Consider the following 15110-nt stretch of genomic DNA (forward strand, 5'->3'; position numbering starts at 1 on the left):
AAAAAAAAAAAAAAAAAAGAAGATAGTAGGAAGGGAAAAATGAAGGGGGGGAAATCAGAGGGGGAGACGAACCATGAGAGACTATGGACTCTGAGAAACAAACTGAGGGTTCTATAGGGGAGGGGGATGGGGAGATGTGTTAGCCTGGTGATGGGTATTAAAGAGGGCACGTATTGAATGGAGCACTGGGTGTTATTCGCAAACAATGAATCATGGAACACTACATCAAAAACTAACAATGTAATGTTTGGTGATTAATATAACATAATAAAATTAAAAAAAAAACTAATACTTTATCTACATGGTGGTTACCAAAATGTGTTCATTGTGTCTAAAACATATGTATGTGTGTAGGTACAAAACAGTTTTGAAAAACAGAAATAAATGGACCATATGTGTTATTCACCCTTACGTCTAGGCCTCTTATAATGTTTCATGTTCAAAATCCATTCACCTGGATAGAGTCTTAGAACTATGTTAACATACAACTATGATAACATAATTCAAGTATTGTATGGTGATTCTGTAATATTGGGTATAGGAAGTTGTTGAAGCTTTAAAATGGAGGTGTATTATATTTAATTCAGATTTTTTTACATGTTTAGCAAATATTCAGAGCTCATAAAACATAATAAAGGGCTATCATGTATCATAATTTATCTAATCTTAAATCATACAAGGAAATGTTGTAAATAGTCTATACAGTGATTAGATCTTATGTGGACACATATATGTTACTGAAAGTAGTATTCTTTGAATAATTCACATCTTCAGATATAAGAATGTGAAAATAATATTGGGATATAAACAAATAGTCACATTTTACACAATTTGCAAATAACAGATGTCTCTTTACTCTTTATCCCTTCTCCACGGAAGAATAAGATGCTTCCTACTTTTTCCACTTATCTAATGAGTTTAATTTCACTGATTTTCTCTTATTATTGTGGCATGTTGCTTGGGAGTTACTTTATTTTGTACTAAAACAGAATTCATTTGAATTTATAATCTTCTATCCCCAAGACTTACTGTTTTCATAGGAATTTACAACACATAGACACCCACCCTCTCATTCCTTTTTATTTTATAGAGAGAGGCACAGATGCTTGGATTTGCCACCTCTGCCTAGACTATACATAACTCCATCAACACTTACCAGTTGTTTAATCTACAATTAATTGAAAGGAGAATATGATTAGCAAAATCATCCTCATTTTCTTAATTTCCAATTTCCTTTGTGGGCAAATTGTATTATGTTATATCCATTTAGAGACTCATTTCTATGTTCAGGAGTAAAAAAAGTGGATTAAAACATTTTCAGAAGGCTTTTCCAAAAAAAGAGAAAGAAAAAGAAATGTATTATTCTCTGTAAAAAGATGTATAAAAGATTTTTCATATGAGGCTTGTCTTTTAACTAAAAGGGAAAGATTTTTTAAAAACAAGCCCTCCTCCCCAGCACCCCAAGTCTAACTCCATTTATTAGCTCTTTGGCCAGAAGAGGATCTCATGGGCATCTCTAACTGCGAGTGGACCAGGAAAATAGCTTACATGTTCATGGAGATGCCCATAGAATAACAGAGAAAGTTTGCTTAGTTAGCAGAGTTAACACAATACTTTACATCTTTTTCGACTCCAGCCTATCCATTAAATGGGTGTCTAAACATGCTTTCCTCCTGGACATTTCTTCTGCCCTTTAGGTCTGGTTAGGTCCTGCATTCTGGGCTTCCATATTATATTGAATTTATCTTGTTATAACATTTTCTAACAGTAAATTATAAGAACTCGTTTGTCAACATTTTATTAGACACTAAACATCATGAAAAAGCTGTTGTTAAATACTGAAGAACTAGACATAAGCACAAATTGGACAAAGAAGAGTTATTGAATACATGTTTCCCAGAAAAGAACAGGGAATAAAAAATGAATACTATTTTTTGTGTATAGTTGACACACAATGTTACATTAGTTTCAGGTGTACAACATGGTGATTCAACTTCTCTATGTTATGCTTTGCTCACCACAATTGTAGCTACCACCTGTCACCATACAGTATCATTGACTATATTCCCTTTGGTATGAACAGCTATTTTAGAAACTTGGAACACATTAGGTACTTACTTATTTACCTTCTTTTTGCTTTATTTTATTTTCCAAACTAACAAAACTTTGAAATACAAGAAAAGAGAAGATTTGAAGAACCTAAAATTTTTTCAGTCGTATCTGGAGAAGCATGCTTTGAAGTAATTTGGATTCAGGATTCAGAAATTCTGTGTTTGACTTCTGGTTTTAAATATTACTTAAGGGGATAATAGAGATACTTAGATCATAAGGTTGTTACAGAGAATAAATGAGATAATCCAAGTCAAAAATTAATCATTATCCCTAATAACAGTAAACAATGAATACATGCTGAGTTTTTTGTTTTGTTCTGTTTCTGTTTCTTTAACTTTTAAGACAGCTCTCTACCAGGGTTGACCCAATTGTGTAAGTAGAAAGCTTACCATTTAGTAGTAATTACACTGAGATTATTTATCTGAGAAACCTTTTCTCATTTTCAGTTTACAGTGGTGAACAACTGAACTGAGGGTAAACTCAGGAGAATTACTAATGATTTATCCTTAGACAGAAGAATAAATGCTGAAGATTAATCTATTCTTGGAGTTCTATACTTAATAATAACTTAAGCAGAGCAATTAAAAATCTGCTCATCAGTTTTTCAAGTGTTAATATATTAGACAAGCTTGTTAATAACTCCAAAAAGTGAGAAGGGCAATTTTAAATGAATTTGGAAAATTATAGGTATTTTTTTCTAAAGCTTAAATAAGTAGTGCATTCATGAAGGCAATTTTTTTTTTTTTTTTTTTTTAAGGACCAGAAAGAGACCAAACATATGTTATGGGGATTTTAGCCAGACCAAAGCACAGAAGAAAGAAATTAAAGACAAAGTTAGGTAGAAGGGGGAAAATTGGAAGGTAGCAGTTTACTCTTTTATGGAAAAGTACAGCATTTTAAAAATGAAGTTTAAATTTGTGTTGAATACACATTTTCCCAGGAATGTTTACATCATTATTTTAAATTTGCCTAATTTCATTAACATTGCCTCACCCAGTAGATTTGAAAATGTTGGCATGCCTGTGTGCCTCAGTCAGTTAAGCATCTGCCTTTGGCTCAGGTCATGATCCCAGAGTCCTGGGATCGAGTCCCACATCGGGCTCCTTGCTCAGCTGGGAGCCTGCTTCTCCCTCTGCCTTCTGCTCCCACCTGCTTGTGCACATGCTCTCGCACTCGCTCGCTCTCTCTCACTCTCTGACAAATAAAATCTTAAAAAAAAAAAGTAAAATAGTTTCTTTTCAGCACCTAAGCAATATGCATGAGTTGTATACACTCAGGCTTAGATTACTCAGCCTTTTAAAATATGATTTATCCGGCTAATATCATCCATGCTCTCAATAAAGAAACGTTTGGATCATTTACTGTATTTATTTCTTGAATGACTATTATGCTCATTTAGCTGTATTGTAACACAGCTATTATATAGAGACTGAATTAAGGCCACATTTCTAGTGATAATAGACTTAGTGTGTTTTCTGACAGATTGAAGCTCTAAGGCATGGGTTTTCCATGATAGTGTAAAACTCTCTACAGAGCATTTTGGGAATCTAGAAGGTAATATTGTCATTACAGTGATTGAGGAGTACTATTGGCAATAAGTGAAGGGGTGTTTGGGTTATTGTACAGCACAGGATAATTCTGCATGCCATTCAGTTGTTACAAACTAAGGTAAATGCCCTGCTGGACATTCATGTATGTGAAAAACTCCTCCTCAAATTATGAACCTAGAACCTAACTTTTTTCTACATATAAACATAAATAATTTTTCATGTTTTTTGGATACATTGAATTTTCAAAGAATATAATTATGTACGTCGAGGGAGATGATATTTGACTTTGTTCAGGCCTTCCAGGAGCTGTTTACCATTTCATAAAAATGTGTCATCAACCATAACACCACTTACGGTACTATGTATGTTACACAAAACACATTTTTGAGCCAGTCTGCATTTGCTGTTGTTACATTCATGGTGATTCTGTGCTGAGGGGCATGCAACTGGCTATTTCATTATGTTTTCTAATTAATTCATGCTGGACATTTATTTATTTATTTATTAAGATTTTATTTATTTATCTGAGAGAGAGAGTGACAGAGAGCGTGAGAGGAGAGAGACTCAGAGGGAGAAGCAGACTCCCTGCTGAGCAGGGATCCCAATGCGGGACTTGATCCCAGGACTCTGGGATCATGACCTGAGCCGAAGGCAGATGCTTAACCCATGGAGTCACCCAGGCGCCCCTGGACATTTATTTAGTAAAGTGTATTTTTATTATAAAATACCATTTATTTAATATTATATAATTCTATTCATTTTTAAAAGTATTTGTGTCAGTCATACTGTCTTTAATTTAATGTTGTAAACACACAGATTTGTAGAATACTTTTTGTGAATAGAGATTCTGATGACGCAAAGTGCTCTGACTGCAGATTAAGAGTGCTGTTTTGAGTAGGCTTATTCCTGAAGTTACTCTGAGATAACAATCCTCCCTGTTGATCATTAAGTTGATCCTCATATAGGAAATCCGGTCTTGGACGATGGGCCTTAGGCAGGAGTAGAAGACCTCTGAGGCTTTGAGGATAAGGGTATATTTGAAATTGTTTCTGTTATTGGGAATTAAATTATTTTTTGCTACACAAAAGCAGATAGAATATTAAGCAGGGAAGTTGTCATGTTGTGGGCCACAAACTAAAAGTCTAATTAACTAATTGCTTATTGTAAACTGTACCTACTTACGTTTTCCTAATCCACAAACTTTAGTAAAGTTTAGTAAAATCTCAACTGTGTGCAATACATTAAGAAAAGTATCTAATTTACAGCTTGGAACAGATTGCTTAGGGGGAGAAAATGCTCTCTTAAATCCAGTTTCAATAATGGCAGAAAAGATGAATCTTGGAGAACAAGGAAGAACAGTAAAATTCATTTCTTATACTACTTGTTGATATTTACTCCTTTTATTTACAACTTTAAGGAGCCTAGTTTTAAAATCTTAAGGGAGCTAGCCAAATAATTTACAGTTTACAAAATAAAAAAATTCAGTATAAGCAGTCAGTTGCCTCTTCTAAATCTCTCCTGTTCTGGCTGTTAGGGCATTATCCTCCTCTTTTGCTTAATTTCTTCTCAGTTTCCATCAGTGATTTTTTTTTTTTCCTGTCATACTTTAAAAAGTAGTACTTTTTGGTTTCTTAGTCTGTCTTATTTTTTCCCCATAATGTATCCTCATCAAGAGAAATCTTAAAACAAATTTACTTATAACCTAAACACTGATGACTCTTAAATGTGAATATGTAATTATTGAGTTCTAAGTCTATTTTTTTCCATTTTCCACAAGTCATTTTTCATCTAGATTTATCAAAGCCATTTCACATTAAACATATGCATTACTGACTCATTATCTAGCTTTCCTATCCCCCCAATTGGTGTCTCATTTTGCATAGTGATGAAAGACTCCACATTCATTCCACTTTACTCAGACTTGGATCTCTCAATTACACCCCCACTACTGTACAATAAATTACCAAATTCTGTGGATGTACCTCCTCAATATCCATGTGATTGCCACTTGCCATCCTCATTGCCATTATTACTACTCTGCATGGACTATAACAATAAATTCATAAGTAGTTTCCTGCTTCCTAACTGAATCTCTTTCTATATATCCTCTTCTTTCTAAAATAAGATACTGAAGATGATTCAACAGAAGACCAAAATGTAATTTCTGCTGCAGTTTTAATATGGCCACAAATTCTTTGTCATTCCTGTCACTTTGACTCCTGCCATTGAGAGGTATGATCTATGTCTGTCCCCGTAATGCTGGAATCTGTGACTACTTGACCACTAGAACACCAGTTTCCAGGCCCACGGGGGCAAAGTAATTTGCGTTAGGCTATCTATCCCTCTGGAAAAATTAATGGTTTTATAATTTCTAAAACCGTAGTCAATTTTTTAAGATTTTATTTTTTTAAGAGTAGTTTTAGGTTCATAGAAAAATTAGGAGAAAGATACAGAGATTTTCCATATACCCTTCCCCCTCATGTGCATTGCGTATCCCATTATCAGCATCCTCCACCAGAGTAATACATTTATAAAAATTGATGAACCTACCTTGACACATCATAATCACCCAAAGTTCCTACCTTATATTAGGGTTCACTCTTGTTGTTATACATCCAATGGGTTTGGGGAAATGTATAATTACAGGTACCACCATTATATTATCATGCAAAATATTTTTTACTGCCTTAAAAATCTTCTGAAATTTACTTGTGAGGTATTTTACAGTCTTTATCCACTCTTACCTTCTTGTCTTAGTTTTCCAGAGTCCTCAGACCTTTTATTGACCTCATGCTTTTTAACCTCTCATTTTGAACATTTCACATTTTACCTTGGGTTGCTCCTATCTTTCGGTTTGTCTTTTCCAGAATCTTGAGGTATACAATTAGTATCATTTTTCTCTATTTTTGGAGTCTAACATTCATTTGCATTTCTAACATATAATTCTAAATTTATCCTAGTTGATTAATCCGCAATGGAATATTGTAAATGCCAAGAACATATATTACTCAGGTAGATTCTATTCAGAAAAAAAAAAAAAGATTTGAAACTTTGGTTATATAATAATTCAGAAAGCCACAGGATATACACAGAAATAGGCGATTTATACATATTAACTTAAATGTAATTTGCAGAAGCAGACAATAGTTGGGTCTGTGGAGACACATTATCTCATTGCTCTTTTCCCTGCTGTTGTCTGATTTTCTGGTTTTTCCCCTTGCATCTCTTTAAATGAGTGGGTCATACATACACAAATCCAACTTGTTACACTCATTGGGAGACCCCACATCTTAGGATCAGTTGAGCAAATTGCTTTTATTGAGCAGCTGAACTCCTGGCTTTTCAATGTCCTATTATACATAAATAGAGTGGTAATGATATATTGAGAAAACTCTCTTATAAAATAGAGAACAGTTGGTTGCATTATTGAAATTCTGATTTAATGGGGGATTTTTAGGATAAAATTTCATATACAGTGATAGGAACTTTCCTGTGAGGTTTCTATATATTTCACATATGTCAGTGAGAGACTGGGTGGGAAAGAGGAGAAACTCCTACACTTTTAGCAAAATAGATAATCTAGTTAGAGGCTTGAGTTATAATATGAATGATGAATTTTCATCAAAGAAACTGTATAAAAAAGATACTGTATGAAGATATATGTCTAACAATATGGATTGATCGAATGGCTTATGATCTTATAATAGGTGCCAGATCCTACTGTAGAAAAGCTGGCTCCTCATTGTTGCTTCTGTGAGACTTAGGGCACAAGGGGAGTTAGTGTGAATATGAAGCTCATGCTGAGAGCTACTGTGAAAAATAAACCCCATTGTCTTTGATTTAGGAGTCTTGTATCTTCTGCCACTACCAAGCTGCAGCATCATAGGTTCATATAGAATATGGCCTTCAGTGTTAAACGAGCTGAAGTGCAGGAACTCTGGGCTGAGGTACTTTTGAGCTATGATATAAATTGTAAAAAAAATGTTAGGGCTGCCCTCATTCCATTTACTGGCAATGGCAGATTTAGGAAGTGGCAGCATACAGATTACAGAAAACTAAAGACATAGTCTTCACTATTGATCACCGCATTGTTACCACTCAAATTATATTGGTCGGAGGACAAATCAAATCAATCCTTTATAGGCGTACAGAGTTGAGTAGTGCCCAGGCCTTTGGAAACCAGTATAAGGACACTGATGATTCCAAATGGTGTGATATGAGAATCTGACCAAAGTCATGTGGATTCTCAATTGTATTAAAAAAAACTTCTTGGGTAGTTATTTTGTATTCAAAGTTAAATTCTGTAATATGCAAAATAGTATTGAAGAATTTAGGAGAGTGCTAAAAAAGGTATCTGAGCTAGGTATGCTGATGATTCTGAGAAAATGCGTGTGATACAATTATTTTAAAAGGAATTTCTAGCCAAATCTTCAAAATAATAATTGTACAAGTGGTACAGTGAAAAGGTGAAGTGTACATGGACAAACTTGGCAGTTTGGGGAGGAAATGTTCATAAACTCTGTCCTAGGAAAGACATAATCATCCATATGCTATAATCACTCAATATTAAACTAAAGTAATAAAGTTGTACTTTTGTACACTTATTAATTATGTACTTTTTCCCTTTTCTCTCTTTCTGTAATATATATATTTTGAATGGCATATAAAATAAAAATAAATAAATTATACATAATAAAATATATATACATATACTTAAAATATATAAAAGATATACACATAATAAAGTATAGTTATGAAAATACTACTACATTAGTTTAAACTAACTGATATTTTGTTGTTCATAATCTTAAAAATAAAATATTTTAATTATTTATCAAACTTTATTTTTTTATTTTTAGGATTTTAATTCCAGTATATTTAATATACAATGTTATATTAGTTTCAGGTATACAATATAGTGGTTCGACAATTCTATACATTGCTCAGTGCTCATCATGGTAAGTGTACTCCTTAATCCCCATCACCTATTTCACCCATCCTCCTGGCCACTTCCCCTCTGATAACTGTCAGTTTGTTCTCTATAGTTAAGTTTGTCTCTCTTTTTAATCCCTTTTCTCATTTATTTTCTTTCTTAAATTTCACATATGAATCATATGGTATTTGCCTCTTGTGACATATTTAGCTTAGATTTATACTCTGCAGCTCCATTCATGTTGTTACAAATGGTAAAATTTCATTTTTTTTTATGGCTTAAAAATATTCTATTGTAGGGCGCCTGGGTGGCTCAGTTGGTTAAGCGACTGCCTTCGGCTCAGGTCATGATCCCAGAGTCCTGGGATCGAGTCCCGCATCGGGCTCCCTGCTCAGCGGGGAGTCTGCTTCTCCCTCTGCCCCTCCCCCCTCTCATGCTCTCTCTCTCTCTCATTCTCTCTCTCAAATAAATAAATAAAATCTTTAAAAAAATATATTCTATTGTATATATATACCATCTACTCTTTATCTATTCATCTATCATAGATACTTGGGCAGCTTCTGTAATTGGGTATTATAAATAATGCTGCAATATGCATAAGAGTGCATATATCTTTTTGAATTAGTGTTTTCATAGTCTTTGGGCAAATACCTAGTGGTGTGATTACTGAATTGTAGGGTAGTTCTATTTTTAACTTTTTGAGGGCCTCCATAGTATTTTCCACAGTGGCTTTACCAGTTTGTATTCCTGCCAACAGTGCAAGAGGATTCCCCTTTCTCCACATCCTCACCAACACCTGTTGTTTCTTGTGTTGTTAATTTTAGCCATTCTGACTAATGTGAAGTGATATCTCATTGTAGTTTTGATTTGAATTTCCCTGATGATGGGTGATGTAAAGCATCTTTTCATGTGTCGGCCGTCCATAAGTCTTTGGAGAAATGTCTATTCATGTCTTCAGCCCATTTTTAAATTGGATTATTTGGTTTTGGGGTGTTGAGTTTTAGAAGTTCTTTATATATTTTGGATACTCTTTATCAGATATGTCACTTACAGATATCTTCTCCCATTCAGTAGGTTGTCTGTTATTTTTGTTGATTGTTTTCTTCACTGTGAAGAAGTTTTTATTTTGATGTAGTCCCAATAGTTTATTTTTGCTTTTATTTCTCTTGCCTCAGGAGACATATCTAAAAGGTGTTGCTATAGCTGATATGAAAAAACTTACTGCCTATGCTCTCTTCAAGAATTTTTATGGTCTTAGGTCTTACATTTAGGTCTCTAGTCCGTTTTGAGTTTATTTTTGTGTATGGTGTAAGAAAGTGGTCCAGTTTCATTCTTTTGCATGTAATTGTCCAGTTTTCCCGACACCATTTATTGAAGAGACTGTCTTCTTCCCATTGCATATACTTGTCTTTTTTGTCAAAGATTAATTGACCATATAATTGTGGGCTTTTTTCTGGGCTTTCTATCCTGTTCTATTGATCTGTGTGTCTGTTTTTGTGCCAGTACTCTTTTTTTTAAAGATTTTTTTAAATTTATTCATTTGAAAGAGAGAGAATGAGCAGAGGGAGGAGCAGAGGGAGAGGGAGAAGCAGAATCCCTGCTGAACAGGGAGTCCTGCATGGGGCTCGATCCCAGGACCCTGAGATCATGACCTAGACCAAAAGTAGTGCTTAACTGACTGAGCCACCCAGACATCCCTGTGCCAGTACTCTTCTGAGTACTAGTTTTGTAGTATAACTTGAAATCTTGTATTGTGATACCTCCAACCTTGTTCATTTTTTTTTTAAGATTTATTTATTTATTTTAGAGAGAAAGAGGTGGGGGCAGAGGGAGAGGGAGAGAGAATCCCAAGTAGACTCCATGCTGAGTGTGGAGCCTGATGTGGGTCTTGATCTCATGACACTAAGATCATGACCTGGCCGAAACCAAGAGTTGGACACTTAACTGACTGTGCCACCCACGTGTCCCTGTTGATTTATTTTTCAAGATTGTTTTGGCCATTTGGGGTCTTCTGTGGCTCCATACAAATTGTAGGATTATTTGTTCTAGTTCTATGGCAAATGCTGTTGGTATTTTGATAGAGATTGTATTAAACATGTAGATTGCTTTGGGTAGTATGGATATTTTAACAATATTTGTTTTTCTAATCCATGAGCATGGAATATCTTTCCATTTGTGTCTTCTTCAATTTCTTTCATCAGTATTTTATAGTTTTCAGAGTATAGGTCTTGGTTATGTTTATTCCTATGTATTTTGTTATTTTTGGTGCAATTCTAAATGAAATTGCTTTCTTAATTTCTCTTTCTGTTGCTTCATTATTAGTGTAGAGAAATGCAGTGGATTTCTGTACATTGATTTTGTATACTGCAACTTTGCTGAATTCATTTTTTTTTTTAAAGATTTTATTTATTTATTTGAGACAGAGAGAATGAGAGACTGAGAGCATGAGAGGGAGGAGGGTCAGAGGGAGAAGCAGACTCCCTGCCGAGCAGGGAGCCCGATGCGGGACTCGATCCCGGGACTCCAGGATCATGACCTGAGCCGAAGGCAGTCGCTTAACCAACTGAGCCACCCAGGCGCCCCATTGCTGAATTCATTTTTCAGTTCTAGTAGTTCTTTGGTAGAGTCCTTAGGGTTTTCTATATATAGTATCATGTCATCTGCAAATAGTGAAAGTTTTATTTCTTCTTTACAGATTTGAATGCCTTTTATTCCTTTTTCTTGTCTGATTGCTGTGGCTAGGACTTCTAATACTACATTGAATAAAATTGGTGAGAATGGGCATACTTGTCTTGTTCCTGATCTAAGAGGAAAAACTCTCAGTTTTTCACCACTGAATATCATGTTGGCTGTGGGTTTTTCATATAAGACATTTATTATGTTGAGGTATGTTCCCTCTAGACCTACTTTGCAGAGGACTTTTATCATGAATGGATGCTGTACTTTGTCAAATGCTTTCTATGAATCTATTCAAATGACCATATGGTTTTTATCCTTCTATTATTTATGTGATGTATCACATCAATTGATTGATGAATATGAAGCAACTTTGCATCCTGTGACTAATTCCCACTTGATCATGGTGAATGATTTTTAATGTATTGTTATATTTGGCTTACTAATATTTTGTTGAGCATTTTTGCATCTATGTTCATCAGAGATATTAGCCTGTAGTTCTACTTTTTTGTAGTGTCTTTATATGGTTTTATTATCAGGATAATATAAGCCTCATAGAATGAATTTAGAAGTTTTCCTTCCTCTTCTATATTTTGGAATAGTTTGAGAAGGGAAGGTATTAACTCTTCCTGAAATGTTTGGTAGAATTCACCTTTGAAGCCATCCTACCCTGGAGTTTTTGTTTGCTGGAATTGTTTTTATTATCGATTCAGTTTCATTGCTGATTATATGTGTGTTCAGATTTTCTCTATCTTCCTGATTCACTTTTTTTTGAAGATTTTATTTATTTATTTGAGAGAGAGTGAGAGAGTGAGAGAGCTCAAGTGAGAAGCAGAGGGAGAAGCAGGCTCTTCACTGAGTAGGGAGCCCGATGTGGGGCTCGATCCCAGGACTCAAGGACCATGACCTGAGCTGAAGGAAGATGCTCAACTGACTGAGCCACCCAGGTACCCTTCCTGATTCAGTTTTGAGAGGTTTTATGTTTCTAGGAATTCATTCATTTCTTCTAGGTTGTCCAATATGTTGGTGTACAATTTTTCATAATATTCTTATAATCCTTTGTATTTCTGTACTGTTAGTTATTTCTCCTCTTTCATTTCTGATTTTGTTTATTCAAGTCTTCTTTCTCCTTTTTTATCATTCTGGCTAAAATTTATCAATTTTGTTGATATTTTCTGTAAGCCAGCTCCTGGTTTCTTCAATTTGTCCTATTGTATTTTTGGCTTCTGTTTTGTTTATTTCTGCTCCAATATTTATTATTTCCTTCCTTCTGCTGGCTTTGGGTTTTGTTCTTCTCTTTTTAGTCTCTTTAGGTGTAAAGACAGGTTGTTTATTTGAGATTTTTCTTGCTTCTTGAGGTGGTATTGCTGTAAACTTCCCTGTTAGAACAGCTTTTGCTGCATCCCAAAGATTTTGGACCATTTTGTTTTCATTTTCATTTTCATTTGTCTCCATGTGTTTTTTGATTTCTTCTTTGGTTTCTTGGTTGACGCATTCATTGTTTAGTAGCATGTTATTTAACCTTCATGCACTTGTGCTCTTTTTAGATTTTTTTTTTTTTTTGATTTCTAGTTTCATAAAGTTGTGATCAGAGATGATGTATGGAGTGTCCTCGGTCTTTTTGTATATGTTGAAACTTGTTTTGTTGCCTAATATGTGGTGTATCTGGAGAATGTTCCATGTGTACTTGAAAAGAATGTGTGTTCTACTCTTTTGGGTTAGAATGTTCTGAATATATTTTTTAAATCCATCTGGTCCTATGTGTCATTCAAAGCCACTGTTTCTTTGTTGATTTTCTGTTTGATGATTTGTCCATTGATGTAAGCGGGGTGTGAAAGTTCCCTAGTATTATTTTATTACTATCTATTACTTCCTTTATGTTTGTTTTTAACTCCTTAAGTATTTTGGTGCTCTCCTGCTGGGTGCATAAATATTTACAATTGTTATAACTTCTTTTTGGATTGTCCCCTTAATGATTATACAATGTCCTCTTTGTCTCCTGTTACAGTCTTTGTTTTAAGTCTACTTTGTCTGATACAAGTATCGCTAACCCAGCTTTCTTTTCAGATTCATTTGCATGTTAAATGTTTCTCTATCCCCTCACTTTCAATTTGTGTGTGTCTTTAGGTCTGAAATGAGTCTCTTGTAAGCAGCATATAGATGGGTTTGGTTTTTTATCCATTCCATTACCCTTTGTCTTTTGATTAGAGCATTTAATCCATTAATGTTTAAGTAATTATTGATTGATATGTACTTATTGCCATTTTGTCACTTGTTTTATGCTTTAAACTTTACTAGTTTTTCTTCATTCCTTTCCTCTTGCTCTCTTTTCTCACATTAGTTGGCTTTCCTTGGTTGCTGGAGTCCAGCTCCAGCCGGGGTGGGTCTCTCGTAGGAAAGGACGGCGTCCGCGAATGAAGAGACACAGACACAGGATCAGGTTGCAAGCATCTCCTCCTGACAGCCTCGGAGGAACTTTATTTATATGTTAGGATATTTTTGTTTTTCCATACTTTCGTAACATGTGATTACGTTTTTTTACAATTTATCAAGATAATCTTAGATCATTTTCTGGATTACAGACAAAGCCTTCTTTCATAATGATTAACATGACCTTTATTGACTTCCGCTTATTGACTTCTGCTAAAACTAAAACACAGTACGCAAAGAGAAAGGTGCTAGACAGAGCGTGACCATTGTGATTGCTTAGATAGGCGTAACTAAGATGAGTAGTCACTTTATCATGAAACCTCAGAAATATTCCCACAATTACAAAGATTGCCACAAACAAAATGAAAGAGAGTAGCAGGAGCCAGCTGTGGAGTCTCCTGTTTTTCAGGATCCTCCCCCATACTTGGACCTTGTCAAACAGCATGAGTAGCTTGGCTCGCGCCATCTCCCCCTTTTTTATTTTTGGCCTTCAGTTGCAAAGTCTTCAATTCCAAATGAATTTGTTTTATTCCTCCACTTAGTAATTTGACAAAGACTGGAAAGAGAAACAAAAGGGAGATAATAATTAGTGCTGAGATACCTAGATTGATGAGGGATGGAAACCAGGCAGTAGTGGAGGTGTATTTTTGCAAAGTGGCAAGAAAGGAATCTGCAACTTCTGAGGCTGTGGCTGAGGACACATGTGCCAAACTAATGTCCTTAATTTTTTCTTGCAAGGAGTTTAAGTCCAAGGATACATTATCATTGCTCCATATTTCCAATAGGTGATTTCTGACATTGTCCCAAGGGACAGATGAGGAATCATAATGGTGGGGAGTAACACAGATCCATTTATATTGTGCATGGCATCTAGTGGTTAACTGAATTTTGAGATTTTGAATTTGATTTCCTACATATAATATAGTTTCTTCTAGAACATTTAATCGTGCCTCAAACTTCTTGTCTATTTGTATCTGCAAATAAAGTGCAGTTAAAATATTCTGGGTTAATCTATCCACATGATATGCAGTATGTATTTCCTGTACTAAAGCAGTTGTGGATATAGCAAAAGAACTTATGATTCCTATAAGAGCAGTAATACCTAATATAAGTGCTGCAATAAATCTCTTAGGGCGGTGTAAGGCTTTATCTACAAGTTGAATCATATACATGCCAGGATCATCATACCAATGTTCTTCTAATTTTACAGGTAACACTACATAAGGAGGTTGATGAACAACTATAAAGACAGTTGGTCCAACAGTTGGATCAATGCAGTTAATGTACATTTTGAACAGGATACATAATAGGTATGATTAATCTTGTTTACCTGTAATTGGCCATGACCTTGCACCAAGAGAGCATGAGGGGGACCCACACATGCCATGACCACCTCCATATGGTCAGGG

The 15110-nt window shown here is 34.9% G+C and overlaps 1 pseudogene; it reads right to left on the reverse strand.

Moving 5' to 3' along the window:
- The window catches only part of LOC145722092 (cytochrome b-like), a 43824-nt pseudogene extending 28834 nt beyond the window's left edge, over positions 1 to 14990 (reverse strand).
- Positions 14991 to 15110: the final 120 nt, after the last annotated feature.

This window comes from Leptonychotes weddellii, chromosome 6 (genome assembly GCF_054177405.1).
Source record: "Leptonychotes weddellii isolate Sample4059 chromosome 6, ASM5417740v2, whole genome shotgun sequence".
In the NCBI taxonomy this organism is placed as follows: Eukaryota; Metazoa; Chordata; class Mammalia; order Carnivora; family Phocidae; genus Leptonychotes; species Leptonychotes weddellii.